This window comes from Neofelis nebulosa, chromosome 4 (assembly GCF_028018385.1).
Source record: "Neofelis nebulosa isolate mNeoNeb1 chromosome 4, mNeoNeb1.pri, whole genome shotgun sequence".
NCBI lineage: Eukaryota > Metazoa > Chordata > Mammalia > Carnivora > Felidae > Neofelis > Neofelis nebulosa.
In genome coordinates this window covers 143,035,641-143,049,978 of record NC_080785.1, presented here as the reverse complement: position 1 = coordinate 143,049,978, position 14,338 = coordinate 143,035,641, and the positions used below count along the sequence as shown (strand labels likewise).

Genomic DNA, 14,338 nt, shown 5'->3' with positions numbered 1-14,338 from the left:
CGCCCTTTGCAAAACTACATAAAACATGTTTACTTTTCAGTACATTGTTTTGAGTCTCAGTAAATATGAGTTATTAATTGCCCTGTGATTAGTGAAATCTATCTTTTCTTCATGGTTGATTGGGGAAGGAGAGGGAGCCTGCTGAAGTCAGTGCCTGAAACCTCTGTTTGGTTAGTAGCAGCCAGCACAGCATTCCTTTGCCTACGAGGGAAAGCGAATATTTTGAGAAATGAGGAAAAAAGAACTTCTGATGTTAACTAGATTCCTCAGAGATCTAATACCTAGATTTGGTTTGTTTTTCTGAATTTTAATAAGTGGTATTGGGGTTTGTTCAATTTCCCTATTTTCAAGTTTTATTATATGCATCCAGAGAGAATGATAAATTTCTATAGTTACCGGGGCTTAGCATTCCACAAACTTGGTTAAACTCATTACAGTGCACCTAGCTATTCCGCACATGTAGCTCCAGTGTGGGTCATGTCATGTCCTCTATCCCTGTAATGAGTGTAGCACATCCCTCTCATTATGGTGAAGAAAAGCCTCCACTGCTGTTGTTTTTTGTCCTACTAACAGCCCTGGGACCGAAGTCCATGGCACTAAAGTGGGCTTACTTCTTTGACACCACCATGGCTTACAGATTTATTCAGTACTTGCCATGTGCCAGACACTGTGCCAAAGGCTTTGCTTGCATTCTCCCATTCACTTCTCTGTCCAACCTATTGCCATGCCACAAATTGGCAAACCAAAGCTCAATAGGTGAATTCACTTACTCAAGCCCACACAGCTAGTGGTAAGTGGCTGAGCAGGAACCTGAAACCAGATCAGTTCCTGCCAGGGTGCAGACTGGTAATCACTTTTCTCCACCACCTCTTTCTCCGATTGCCATTTAATACCAGGCTACTAGACCATGTCACATCAAAATGGGCATAATGCAGGCTGTCAAAATAAGGCATTCAATCAAGAAGGTTGCTGAAGGAGTTGTGACGGAGTATGGCTGTTACCCTGGTTGAAATTTCTGTGCTTCAAGACAAAAAGAACATGGTAGATTTTTTTTTTCCTCAACAAACTTCATGATAAGTCTGTCATGTATCATTGACCTAAGAGAGGACAATAACAACCCAGAAGGGCACTTTCATTTCTAGGATATTCTAAAAATAACCTGTTTGATTAATAGCTATGTCCACAGACAATAGAAGTCCACATTATGGCTGAGGAAAGGGATACAGTTCTCCCCTCACTTCCCAGGTGTTTCTCAAACTGATCCAATTACTTAGATCACCTTATTCTGACTTTTTCATTTAACCTTTATGTATCCCTGGGATTTAATTTATTCAGGGTGAATAACCTCAACTCATGGGATGTTTTTGCCCAAAGCAGGACAGAGATAAACCATTTCTCTCAGAAATAAGCCTTAGTGACCTTTGTACCACAGTTTAGGGTACTTATAAACCATTGAGATGAATGCTCAATCAGAATATGGCAACAAAGGTCATCTTGAGGTCCAATGACCCTGTCTCTATAGTTACATCATTCAGTTATCCAGTTCAGAGAATCAGAAAGCCCTGCAGGTGGTGACCATGTGCCTCTATGAGATTCTTAGTATTATCTCAGGACAGTTAAATAACTCATCAGTTTGGGGAAGGAGAAAAGAAAAATGAATTAATTGACCTGTTCATTCAAAAAAATTGGCCTAGAGAGCTGCAAGGAGTTTTTTCCTTAGAAAAAAACAACTCTATTCCCAATATTGAGACAAGAACTCATCTATCTGAGACATAATAACAGTCTTTCTTAGAGGATTATGGACAGAGAGTACTTACCCAGAGTGTTTTGATTATATTTTCCAAGCATAACAGTTTATAAAAGTATGAATAGAAAATTTCAAGTATAGTGTTGTAGATAGTAATAAAGTAATAATGATAATAATAATAATAGCCACAGATTCCTCTTATCCTTGCATACATGCATTTTTGCCATGTGAATTGGCTGCTGTTCCTGTCAAGAGTTGGAGTCACTTTTTCTACCCTTCGGCTTTCTTTGACCAGTAGAATGGGGCAGAAGTGATGACATTATGGGCTTCAGGGGATATTGCAGTTAATCTTCTCAAGCTTTTGCTGTCCTAAGATGTCCATGTGAGAAAGCTTGGGCTAACCTCCTCAAGGATGAGAGACAACATGGAGTAGAGACATCACAGCTTTGGCTCCGTAAACCAACCAACCTGTTCACAGCTGACCCACCAGTTGCCTGCAGAATCACCCAGTTGACCCACAGACTTGTGACCAATCATAAAATTATTGTAAGCCTTTAATTTGGGAATGCTTTTATGTAGGTTACATATACTGAGTGTCATTCTAATACACACATACTTTAAAATGTAAATATATCTCTGGATGATAGAATTATAGGTGACTTTAATTATCTTTTTTATACTTTTATTTTTAAAATGTATTAATTTATTTGTTTATCATAGCTTTATTCTCAATATTATCACAATTTCATGTTTATTTTCTCATTATGCTTTTTTTTGTAATAGCAAACAGTTTTACCAACTTGGATTATATTATTTATTGTTCTTTTTTTAAAACATTTTTAAGTTTTTTAAATTTACATCCAAGTTAGTTAGCATATAGTGCAACAATGATTTCAGGAGTAGATTCGTTAATGCCCCTTACCATTTAGCACATCCCCCACACACACAACCCCTTCAGTAACCCTCTGTTCTCTATATTTAAGAGTCTCTTATGTTTGTCCCCTCCCTGTTTTTATATTATTTTTGCTTCCCTTCCCTTGGGTTCATCTGTTCTGTGTTTTAAAGTCCTCTAATGAGTGAAGTCATATGATATTTGTCTTTCTCTGACTGACTAATTTCACTTAGCATAATACCCTCTAGTTCCATCTACCTAGTTGCAAATGACAAGATTTCATTCTTTTTGATTACCGAGTAATACTCCATTGTATATATATGTCACATCTTTATCCTTTCATCCATCAGTGGACATTTGGGCTCTTTCCATATTTTAGCTATTGTTGATAGTGCTGCTATAAACATTGGGGTGCATATGCCCCTTCGAAACAGCATACTTGTATCCCTTGGATAAATACCTAGTAGTGCAATTGCTGGGTCATAGGGTAGTTCTATTTTTAATTTTTTGAGGAACCTCCATATTGTTTTCCAGATTGGCTGCACCAGTTTGCATTCCCACCAGCAGTGCAAAAGAGATCCTCTTTCTCTGCATCCTCGCCAACATCTGTTGTTGCCTGAGTTGTTAATGTTAGCCATTCTGACAGGTGTGAGGTGGTATCTTATTGCGGTTTTGATTTGTATTTCCCTGATGATGAGTGATGTTGAACATTTTTTCATGTGCCTGTTGGCCATCTGGATGTCTTCTTTGGAGAAGTGTCTATTCATGTGTTTTGCCCATTTCTTCACTGGATTATTTGTTTTTTTGGGTGTTGGGTTTGTTAAGTTCTTAACAGATTTTGGATATTAACCCTTTATCTGTTATGTCGTTTGCAAACATCTCCCATTCTGTCGGTTGCTTTTTAGTTTTGCTGATTGTTTCCTTCGCTGTGCAGAAGCTTTTTATTTTGATGAGGTCCCAGTAGTTCATTTTTGCTTTTCTTTCCCTTGCCTCTGGAGACGTGTTTAGTAAGAAATTGCTGCAGCCAAGGTCAAAGAGGTTTTTGCCTGCTTTCTCCTCAAGGATTTTGATGGCTTTCCTGTCTTACATTGAGGTCTTTCATCCATTTTGAGTTTATTTTTGTGTATGGTGTAAGAAAGTAGTCCAGGTTCATTTTCCTGAATGTTGCTGTCCAGTTTTCCCAGCACCAGTTGCTGAAGAGACTGTCTTTAATCCATTGTATATTCTTTCCTGCTTTGTCAAAGATTAGTTGGCCATACGTTTGTGGGTCCATTTCTGGGTTCTTTTTTATGTTCCATTGATGAGTATTTCTTTTTGTGCCAGTACCATACTGTCTTGATAATTACAGCTTTTTAATACAGCTTGAAGTCCAGGATTGTAATGCCTCCTGCTTTGGTTTTCTTTTTCAAGATTGCTTTGGCTATTCGGGGTCTTTTCTGGTTTCATACAAATTTTAAGATAGTTTGTTCTAACTTTGTGAAGAATGCGGTGCTATTTTGATAGGTATTGCATTGAATATGTAGATTGCTTTAGGTAGTATTGACATTTTAAAAATATTTGTTCTTCCTATTCAGGAGCATGGAATATTTTTCCATTTTTTTGTGTGTCTTCTTCAATTTCTTTCATAAGCTTTCTGTAGTTTTCAGTGTATAGATTTTTTTCACCTCTTTGGTTAGATTTATTCCTAGGTATTTTATGGTTTTTGGTACAATTGTAAGTGGGATTGAGTCTTTGATTTCCCTTTCTGTTTCTTCATTGTTGGTGTATAGGAATGCAGCAGATTTCTTTGCATTGATTTTATATCCTGAGACTTTGCCGAATTCATGGATCAGTTCTAGCAGTTTTTTTTTGGTGGAATCTTTTGGGTTTTCCATATAGAGTATCATGTCATCTGAGAAGAATGAAAGTTTGACCTCCTCCTATGTGATTTGCATGCCTTTTGTTTCTTTGTGTTGTCTGATTGCTGAAGCTAAAACTTCCAATACTATGTTGGATAATAATGGTGAGAGTGGACATCCCTGTCTTGTTCCTGACCTTAGGGGGAAAGCTCTCAGTTTCCCCATTGAGGATGATATTAGTGTTGAGTCTTTCATATATGGCTTTTATGATCTCGAGGTATGATCCTTCTATCCCTACTTTCTTGAGTTTTTTTTTTTTTATCAAGAAAGGATGTTGTATTTTGTCAAATGTTTTCTCTGCATCTATTGAGAGGATCATGTGGTTCTTGTCCTTTCTTTTATTGTTTGTGATGAATCACATTGATTGTTTTGTGGATATTGAACTAGCCCTGCATCCCAGGTATAAATCCCACTTGGTTGTAGTGAATAATTTTTTTAATGTATTGTTGGATCTGGTTGGCTAATATCTTGTCGAGGATTTTTGCATCCATGTCTTGCATCAGGGAAATTGGTCTATAGTTCTCCTTTTTAGTGGGGTCTTTGGTTTTGGAATCAAGGTAATGCTGGGTTCATAGAAACGATTTGGAAGTTTTCCTTCCATTTCTATTTTTTGGAACAGCTTCAAGAGAATAGGTGTTAACTCTTCCATAAATGTTTGTTAGAATTCCGCTGGAAAGCCATCTAGCCCCGGACTCTTGTTTTTTGGGGATATTTTTGATTACTAATTTTATTTCTTTACTGATTATGGGTCTGATCAAATTTTCTATTTCTTCCTGTTTCAGTTTTAGTAATATATATGTTTCTAGGAATTTTCCATTTCTTCCAGATTGCCCATTTATTGGTGTATAATTGCTCATAATATTCTCTTACTATTTTTTTTTATTTCTGCTGTGTTGGTGGTGATCTCTCCTGTTCCATTCTTGATTTTTTTTATTTAGGTCCTTTCCTTTTTCTTTTTGATCAAACTGGCTAGTGGTTTGCCAATTTTGTTAATTCTTTCGAAGAACCAGCTTCTGGTTTCATTGATCTGGTCTACTGTGGTTTTTTTTTGGTTTCAATAGCATTGATTTCTGCTCTATTCTTTATTATTTCCTGTCTTCTGCTGGTTTTGGGTTTTATTTTCTGTTCTTTTCCCAGCTCTTTAAGGCGTAAGTTTACGTTGTGTATCTGAGATCTTTCCTCCTTCTTTAGGAAGGCATGGATTGCTATATACTTTCCTCTTATGACACCTTTGCTGCATCCCAGAGGTTTGGGGTTGTGGTGTCATTATTTTCATTGGCTTCCGTGTACTTTTTAATTTCCTCTAACTTCTTGGTTAGTCCATTCATTCTTTAATAGGATGTTCTTTAGTCTTCAAGTATTTGTTACCTTTCCAAATTTTTTCTTGTGGTTGATTTCAAGTTTCATAGCATTGTGGTCTGAAAATATGCAAGTATGATCTCAATCTTTTTGTACTTGTTGAAGACTGATTTGTGTCCCAGTATGCGATCAATTCTGGAGAATGCTCCATGTGCACTGGAGAAGAATGTATATTCTGCTGCTTTAGGATGAAAGGTTCTGAATATATCTGTTAAGTCCATCTGGTCCAGTGTGTCATGCAAAACCATTGTTTCCTTGTTTATTTTCTGATTAGAAGATCTGTCTATTGTTGTAAGTGGGGTGTTGAAGTCCCCTACTATTATGGTATTATTATCAACTGGTTTCTTCACTTGATCTTAGCCAAAAGGCCGAGAAGCGATCAACTGGTTTCTTTATGTTTGTGATTAATTGATATGTATATTTGGGTGCTTTCACATTTGGAGCATAAATGTTTATAATTGTTAGGTCTTCTTGGTGGGCAGACCCTTTAATTATGATAAAATGCCCTTATTCATCTCTTGTTGCAGTCTTTATTTTAAAGTATAGATTGTCTGATATAAGTGTGGCTACTCTGGCTTTCTTTTGTCGACCATTAGCATGATAGATGGTTCTCCATCCCCTTACTTTCAATCTGAAGGTGTGTTTAAGACTAAAATGGGTCTCTTGTAAAGAGCATATAGATGGATCTTTTTTTCTTATCCATTCTGTTATCCTATGTCTTTTGATTGGAGCATTTAGTCCATTGACGTTTAGAGTAAGTACTGAAAGATATTAATTTATTGCCATTATGTTTCTTATGGAGTTGGAGTGTCTGGTGGTGTTCTTTGGTCCTTTCTAGTCTTTGTTGCTTTTGGTCTTTTTTTTTTTTTCATCTTTTCTCCACTTAGAGAGTCCCCCTTATAATTTCTTGCAGGGCTTGTTTAATGGTCACAAACTCCTTTAGTTTTTTTATCTGGGAAACTTTTTATCTCTCCTTCTATTTTGAATGACAGCCTGCTGGATAAAGAGTCCTTGGCTGCATATTTTTCTGATTCAGCACATTGAATATATCCTGCCACTCTTTTCTGGCCTGCCAAGTTTCTGTGGATAGGTCTGCTGCAAACCTGATCTGTCTTCCCTTGTAGGTTTAGGACTTTTTTTCCCCCCTTACTGCTTTCATGGTTCTTTCCTTGCCTGAGTATTTTGTGAATTTGACTATGGTGTGCCTTGGTGATGTTTGGTTTTTGTTGAATCTAATGGGAGTCCTCTGTGCTTCCTGGAGTGTGATGTCTGTGTCTTTCCCCAGGTTAGGAAAGTTTTCTACTCTGATTTGCTCACATAACCCTTCTACCGCTTTTTCTCTCTCTTCATCTTCTGGGACTTCTATGATTTTGATGTTGTTCCTTTTTAATGAGTTACTGATTTCTCTAATTCTCAAATTGTGCTCTTTTGCTTTAGTTTCCTTTTTTCCTGCTTCCTTATTCTCCATAGTTTTTCCTCCCCTATCACTGATTCACTGCTCTGCCTCATCCATCGTTGTTCTGGTGGCACCATTTGAGATTGCAGCTCTGTTATAGCATTTTTTATTTCATCCCAACTAGCTTTTACTTCTTTTATCTCCGCAGAAAGGGATTCTAATCTATTTTCGACCCCAGCTAGTATTCTTATTATCCCAATTCTAAATTCTGGTTCATACATCTTTCTTGTATCTATGCTGGTTAAGTCCTTGGCTGTCGTTTCTTCCTGCTCTTTGTTTTGGGGTGAATTCCTTTGTTTCATCATTTTGAAGGAAGAAAAGGAATTAATGAGGTAAAAAAATTAAAATAAAAAAATTAAAATTAAAAATTAAAAACAACACACACACACACACACAAATCAAATAATGATGCTAGATCCTAGGCATGTTTTGGTCTGGGTGTTGAAAGGGGCTTATAGATTAGAGAAATAAAAGGAAAAAGAAAAAAAAAGAAAATGCTTGAAAATTTGAAAAATGAATACAATGAGATAGACTAAAATGAAACAATGGAAGTAAAATAGAGTTTAAAAAATTTACAGAAAAGTAAAAAATGTAGTAGAACAATTAAAGAAAAATATTTTTAACAAAAATTGAAAATAAAAATAAATTTTTTCTTTTTGTATTCAAGAAAAAGAAAAGAAACGTAAAAGAAAAAAAAATTGAATAGATGGACCAGCGAAGAGACTGAAACACGATTGAAATTACATCTTTTTCTCCTAGAAGTCAAAGTATGAAGCACTTTATAGTACATAAACTAAGCAGGTGAGAGACTTGTGGTGTTCCTCAAGAGCGAGGTCGGTCCAGTGGGCGGGTCTTAGTGTAATGGCTTCATTCCCCACTAGATGGTGCTGCTTAGCTTACTGGGGTGGATTGTTGTGGTGCTTGTAAGTTTGTTTGCATATATGCGGGAGGGGTGAAAATGGCATCACCCAGCTACCCAGTCTATAGCATCGGAACTCTGTTCTCCCCGAGCAGCAATCATGCACCCATCCTTAGTCTCTGGCTTCCATCCACTCCCTGCTTTTACACTCTCCATGACCAAGCCATCAGGTTGTCAGGCAGCACCTTCCTGACTGAGTTTTATCTCAGATGTGGCTGTTTTTCCCAACCCCTTACTTCTGAGGGACCATGGCTTTGACCTGTTCTGCCCCTCTGAAGGAGGGTCTCACTGAGCAATGGCCAGTGCCGGCTGCACCCAAGAACATTCGCAGGACCATGCTGTTGCTGATGCCCAGAGACTGTGGCTGGGTGCCAGTACGCCCCAGAAAAAGTTTGCACGATCCTATAGCAGCAGTGTTTTAAGGATTATGCAAAATCACAACACACATCTGGCACCAGGCTTCACCCTTAATGGCCTTGTTCTAGCACCAGTGAATGTAGTTGTTCCCGAGGGTCCACTGGGGCCTTTGCCTGTGGGGCTGCTGCACAGCCTCTACCAAATGTCCTCCCAGCAGGGGAGCCGCCTCTCCTCGTGTGGCCCAAGGACCCCTGGAGTTCACTCTGCTCCTGGGGATTCACCCTTCTCACCAGAACACCACAAGTTATTGAGCTGCAGAGTTTCAGACTCTGTGCTCCCCCTGTTTATAAAGTCTTAATGGAATTTAAACTCTATTCTTTCACCTTTCTCCCTTTTTCGTTCAGTCCTTGCAGATGTTTCCACTTTTCCACTTTATCTCATACTGCTTTTGGGGGGGTGCTTTTCCCACACTCTCCACCTGTCTCTGTCCTCTCTCTGCAAGCAAAAACAGCTCCCTGTCCTCTGCGGCTTCTCTCTCCCCCATTTCACCTCTCCGTGCCACATACCTGTTGAGTTCTGTGGTTCAGGTTTTACAGATTGTTGTGTTAATCCTCAAATCAATTTTCTAGGTGTGAAGGATGGTTTAGTGTTGATCTGGCTGTATTTAATGGATGCAAAACATAAGAAAAACTTCCATGCTGTTCTGCCATCTTGGCTCCTCTCTTATTTTTTTAAATTTAAATTCAAGTTAGTTAAAATACAGTGTAGTCTTGGCTTTAGGAGTAGAACCCAGTGATTCATCTCTTACATATGACACCCAGTGCTCATTCCAAAAAGTGCCCTCCTTAATCACCATTTACATCTCCCCAGCTACCTCCCCTCCAGCAACCCTCAGTTTTTTCTCTGTATTTAAGAGTCTCTTATGGTTTGCCCCACCTCTGTTTTTATCTTCTCTTCCTTCCCTTCCCCTATGTTATCTGTTGTTTCTCAAATTCCACATATGAGTGAAATCATATATTTGTCTTTCTCTGACTTATTTAGCTTAGCATAATACCCTCTAGTTCCATACTTGTTGTTACAAATGGCAAGAGTTCATTCTTTTCATGGCCAAGTAGTGTTCCGTGTGTGTGTGTGTGTGTGTGTGTGTGTGTGTGTGTGTGTGTATTACATCTTCTTTATACATTCATCAGTTAATGGACATTTTCCAATAAACTTGCATTACTCTAATGATAAGATTAATAATGAATGATATTGAACATACTGCTGATTTTAATAAAATGACCATTGCAAACAACTAGTGATTGAGCAACTCAGTCACTTCCCTTAGGGAGTCCTTAGAACAGTACGTTCCAGTTACCCATTGCTGTCTAACAACTCCAACCCCTCCAAAAAGAACCCTTAGTGATAGAAAACAACCATCATTTTGTTATGCTCACAGTTTTGTGGATTATAAACTTGGGATAGGCATAGTGAGGGTTGCTTATCTGCATCCTGATGACTGGAGTCTCAGCTGGGCTACTCAAAAGGCAAGAGATGGTTGAGACAGCCCCACTGGAGTTATATGCCCAGGGTTCTAGCTATAGGCTGAGTTCCTTGCCTTTTCCACATGTTGTGTCTGGTGGAGTTGGAATGTTCAAGAGAGCTCCTTCAGTCCCATATTTGGTATTTGGTCAGCCATCTCTCTCTCTCTCTCTCTCTCTCTCTCTCTCTCTCTCTCTCTCCCTCTCCCTATCTCCCTCTCTCTTTTCAAGGCTTTTCCATATGTCAAGCTTGAAGAGCAAGGCAGTCTCAGAATAGTCAGATTTCTTATTTGATGGCTGACTTCACTCAGAGTAAACATTCTAAGAGGTACAAGCTGCAAGCCTTCTTATGACCTAATCTTGGAAGACTCAGAATGTCCCTTATGTTGCATTTAATTATTTGAGCAAGCCACTAAAGCCAGCTGAGATTCTAAGGGAAGAGGATTGCTACTCAAAAAATTTGTGGCAATCTTTAATCTATCACATTTCATTCTCTGGACATGAATTATTTACAATCCTCCCACATGCAAAATACACTCACTCTTTCCCAAAATGTCCAGCCAAATTATATCATATTGCAATATTGGGTGTCAAGGATTGCTTCACTGGAATCAGATTTGGGTTTTGAGTCTCCTTGTGTGTGAATCATTGAGTATAGTTTCTTGAGTACAAATTATTATTGATATGAAGACTTGTGAACTACAGAAAAAAACTATTTATTCCCTCCCCTACACAATATGCAATGGTGAGAAAGGCACAGTATAACCGGAGTATAAACACTTCCATCCCCCAAGGAGGGGGGCTTTGGAGAACATATAGCAATCAGTTGTGCGGAGAAAACCAGCCAGGTACATGTCATCAGTTCTTTTTCCTGGGACAGGAAATGTTATGGAATGAATGTTTTTGTCCTTCAAAATTCGTATGTTAAAATGCTAACCCCCAATGGGATGGTATTGGGAGGTGAGGCCTTTGGGAGATAATTAGGTCATGAGAGTGGAACCCTCAGGAATGGGATTAGTTCCTTTATAAAAGACACCTTAGACAGCTCTCTCATCCATTCTGCCATGTGAAGACACAGCAAGAGGTCTGCTACCAGGGAGAGAGCTCCCACTCTACAATGCTGGCACCCTGATCTCAGACTTCTAACCTCCAGAACTATGAGAAATAAATTTATGTTTATGTGCCACTCAGTCTATGATATGTTGTTATAGCAGCCTGAGATAACTAAGATAAGAAATATTCCTTGATTGAGGTTTAGTGTTGCTTCCTGGGAATAACTCCTATTCTGGAAATTGTTTCCATTTTATAAGCAAAGTGGAAAGAATCAAGTTTTTTTTGGTTTGAATTCTGACTTTATATTTACTAGCTATGTGACTATATAATTTATTTTATCTCTCTGAACCTCAAGTTCATTATCTATAAAAAGCATATAGTAATACCAACTTACAATATCATTATGGAGATTACATGAACTAATCTGTGTACTTAGCCTGGTACCTGGCACCAAACAACTGGCAATTTTCATCTTTTTGTGATGTTAGTTTAGACAGTGGCAAAATTGTCACAGGCCTTGAGAAGACCACAGGAACTCCCCCATACAGAGGCCATTATAGAGGAATCTCCTATAGAATTATAGAGCAGTGACTTGGAGCATGTCCCACAGAATTGTTGAATAGTGGACTTCTATTGCAGAAAGGAAGTTTGAAAGAATCTAGTTAGCTCAGTTAGAATAATAATAGCAATAATAATAATAATAATAATAATAATAAAGCTTTCAGAAATTATCATGTTTTTTGAGGTCACTTACTGAATGCTATTCTTTAGCCTCAAGTGGCATTGTTTGTTTCATGTTCTACAATATTCAGTATGGCTTTATTCTTCCATCTCCTATAACGAAGCTACTGTGAACAGAATTTCAAGTGTAGAGAGTGGCACCAACATTTGACCTAACCTGGCTAACATGTTTGACCCTGCCATATGGTTCAGAGTCGAGCAGTTGTTCAGAAGTTTTCATAGTCCAAAGTAATTGGCTGAGATCAATGATATCAGGATGTTATGTTTAATATCAGCAACTGAGTGGAGGAGAGGAGGCACACCAGATTAGTGTGGCTCCACAGTTTTGTAACACAGTCCTCCATGAAAAGACAATGAGATGTGACCTCAAGCACAATGTTTGGATCAGTATACCAGGAGATTTAAGGAAATTCCATTGCACATAAATATAAATACTCATGGATAACAAATGAAAACGAAAAACTGAAAAATGTATTCCAAGTTTAATGATGACTAGTTTTACTATAAGCATACCATCCCCCTCACCTTTTTTTTCTTCTGGAACTGTACCCAGAGAGACAAATAGGTAGTCAGCAAGTGCAGCAGGCAACATCAGTGCTCCACCCATATGCCTTCAATTTATTTACTACATCACTTCCCATCTCCTTGCCATATTCATGCACTCTGGTTCCCCCTGTGCTTTCACTTCGAATATCCAGCACCGGGATCTCTCTTTGGAGGACCTTCCTACAGGCCACTGCCTATTTTTCTAGAATGTTCCAAGAGCGAATGTATTTGGGAATTTATATCCCCTCACTGATGGCTGAGTTGTGCAGGAATGCAGTACTCTAAGAATAACTCTGAGGAGCAATCTCTACTATCTCTAGACATCTCTGCATGGTTAGGCCACTTTCCGTGGGAGTTTCCTTGATACCTGACCTTTGGTTGACCTCCTCCTTTTCTTCACAATCCCACTCCCCCATTGACCCTCCAGTTTTTCCAGGGAATACTTTCTATTAAATCATTTCACATAAATCTTCATGTCAGGGTCTGCTTCTAGGAAACCTACCCTTCAAATAGGATAGGAGATGTCAAAATTATCTTTGAAAATTGATTATATTTCCCATAGGTATTAGATGCATGGCTTATGTATAAAATCCTAAAAAGTGATTTTGCACACTAAACTTTGGGAACCACTAAAGTATATTAAGCAAGGAATAAAGTAAGATTCTACATAGAGATTTCTAGGTCCTTAAGATAGTTTGCAAACTTCAGACAGTAAATGTAGATACATGGAGAATTCTAAAGCAGAATATATTCTGCCTCACTGTATAGTTTATTTCATTATGTTTAAACATTAAGCCTTTATGCCTTGAATACGTATTAATAGTTTTGTTTATTGTTATTGGTTGGAGGGTTGAATAAGATTATATGGGGAGATCAGGTTCTAAAGTCAGCAGGAAACTTAAATGCATGTACAACAGTGAAGTTAACCTGTGTCTTTTAAAATTCATTTATTAAAAGCATATGTATTGGCCAAATTCTATGTATCATATATTGTTTGTGTTATTCTAAATGCTGGGAATATGGCAGTAAACAAAACAAATTTATGCCTTCTTGAAGCTTACATTCTAGTAGGAGGAGAGAAAACAAACAAGTTATTATATAATATATAATATGTCAGATGGAGAGACACACTATGGAGAAAAATAAACCAGGGTTAGTTGGCTAGGGAGTGGCAGGGTGGGGGTATTGCTTTATTTGGGTAGTCAGGGGAGCCTCACTGATAAGGCAATATTTGAACAGAGACCTAAAGGAAGTAAGGAGGTCACCATGCTGCTATCTGGTAGAAAATCATTCTAGGTAGAGGGAGCAGTGTGGTGGACATAGGTCCCCTGCTGGGGAATGTAGTTAAATACAGTCTTGCTGCCACCCTCTGGACCCACCACCACATTCACATGGAGGCCATACTTCCCCAAGTCTCTCCCCTAGCTAGTAACTGAGCAGATGGGGTTCTAATTCAGGACTATTCCACCTCCCACAGGCAACGGTGGCTCATAGACACCCCACTGGCCTGCCAGAACCCCCATTAGGACTGCACTGCAGTGTGAAACCTACCTATGCAATCCTCTTTCCTTACCCTCCCCATTATAGGTGTCAGATCGGCACTGTGGTCAAAGGCCCTTTCCATCTTCTCCCCACCCATTCCTTTATCCTTTGCCCACATTTCCCCTCAATACATTTCTTGCATTGCTAATTTCATCTTGGCATCTGCTTCTTGGAGGGCCCAAACTAACACAAACAGAAAATGCAAAGGACTGAGGCAGGAGCATGCTGATATGATCGAGAAACATGAAAATTAGCATGTCAGGAACAGAATTAGAGAGGAGGAGAGTGATGGGGAATATGGACAGACA

At 38.6% G+C, this 14,338-nt stretch overlaps 1 long non-coding RNA gene across 1 annotated transcript in view; it reads left to right on the top strand.

Moving 5' to 3' along the window:
* Positions 1–14,338, top strand: part of LOC131509979 (uncharacterized) — a 224,790-nt gene that overhangs the window by 190,747 nt on the left and 19,705 nt on the right. The window contains exon 8 of the long non-coding RNA XR_009260840.1: positions 8,020–8,153. This is a non-coding gene — a long non-coding RNA (uncharacterized LOC131509979). The remainder of the gene's footprint in view (positions 1–8,019; positions 8,154–14,338) is intronic.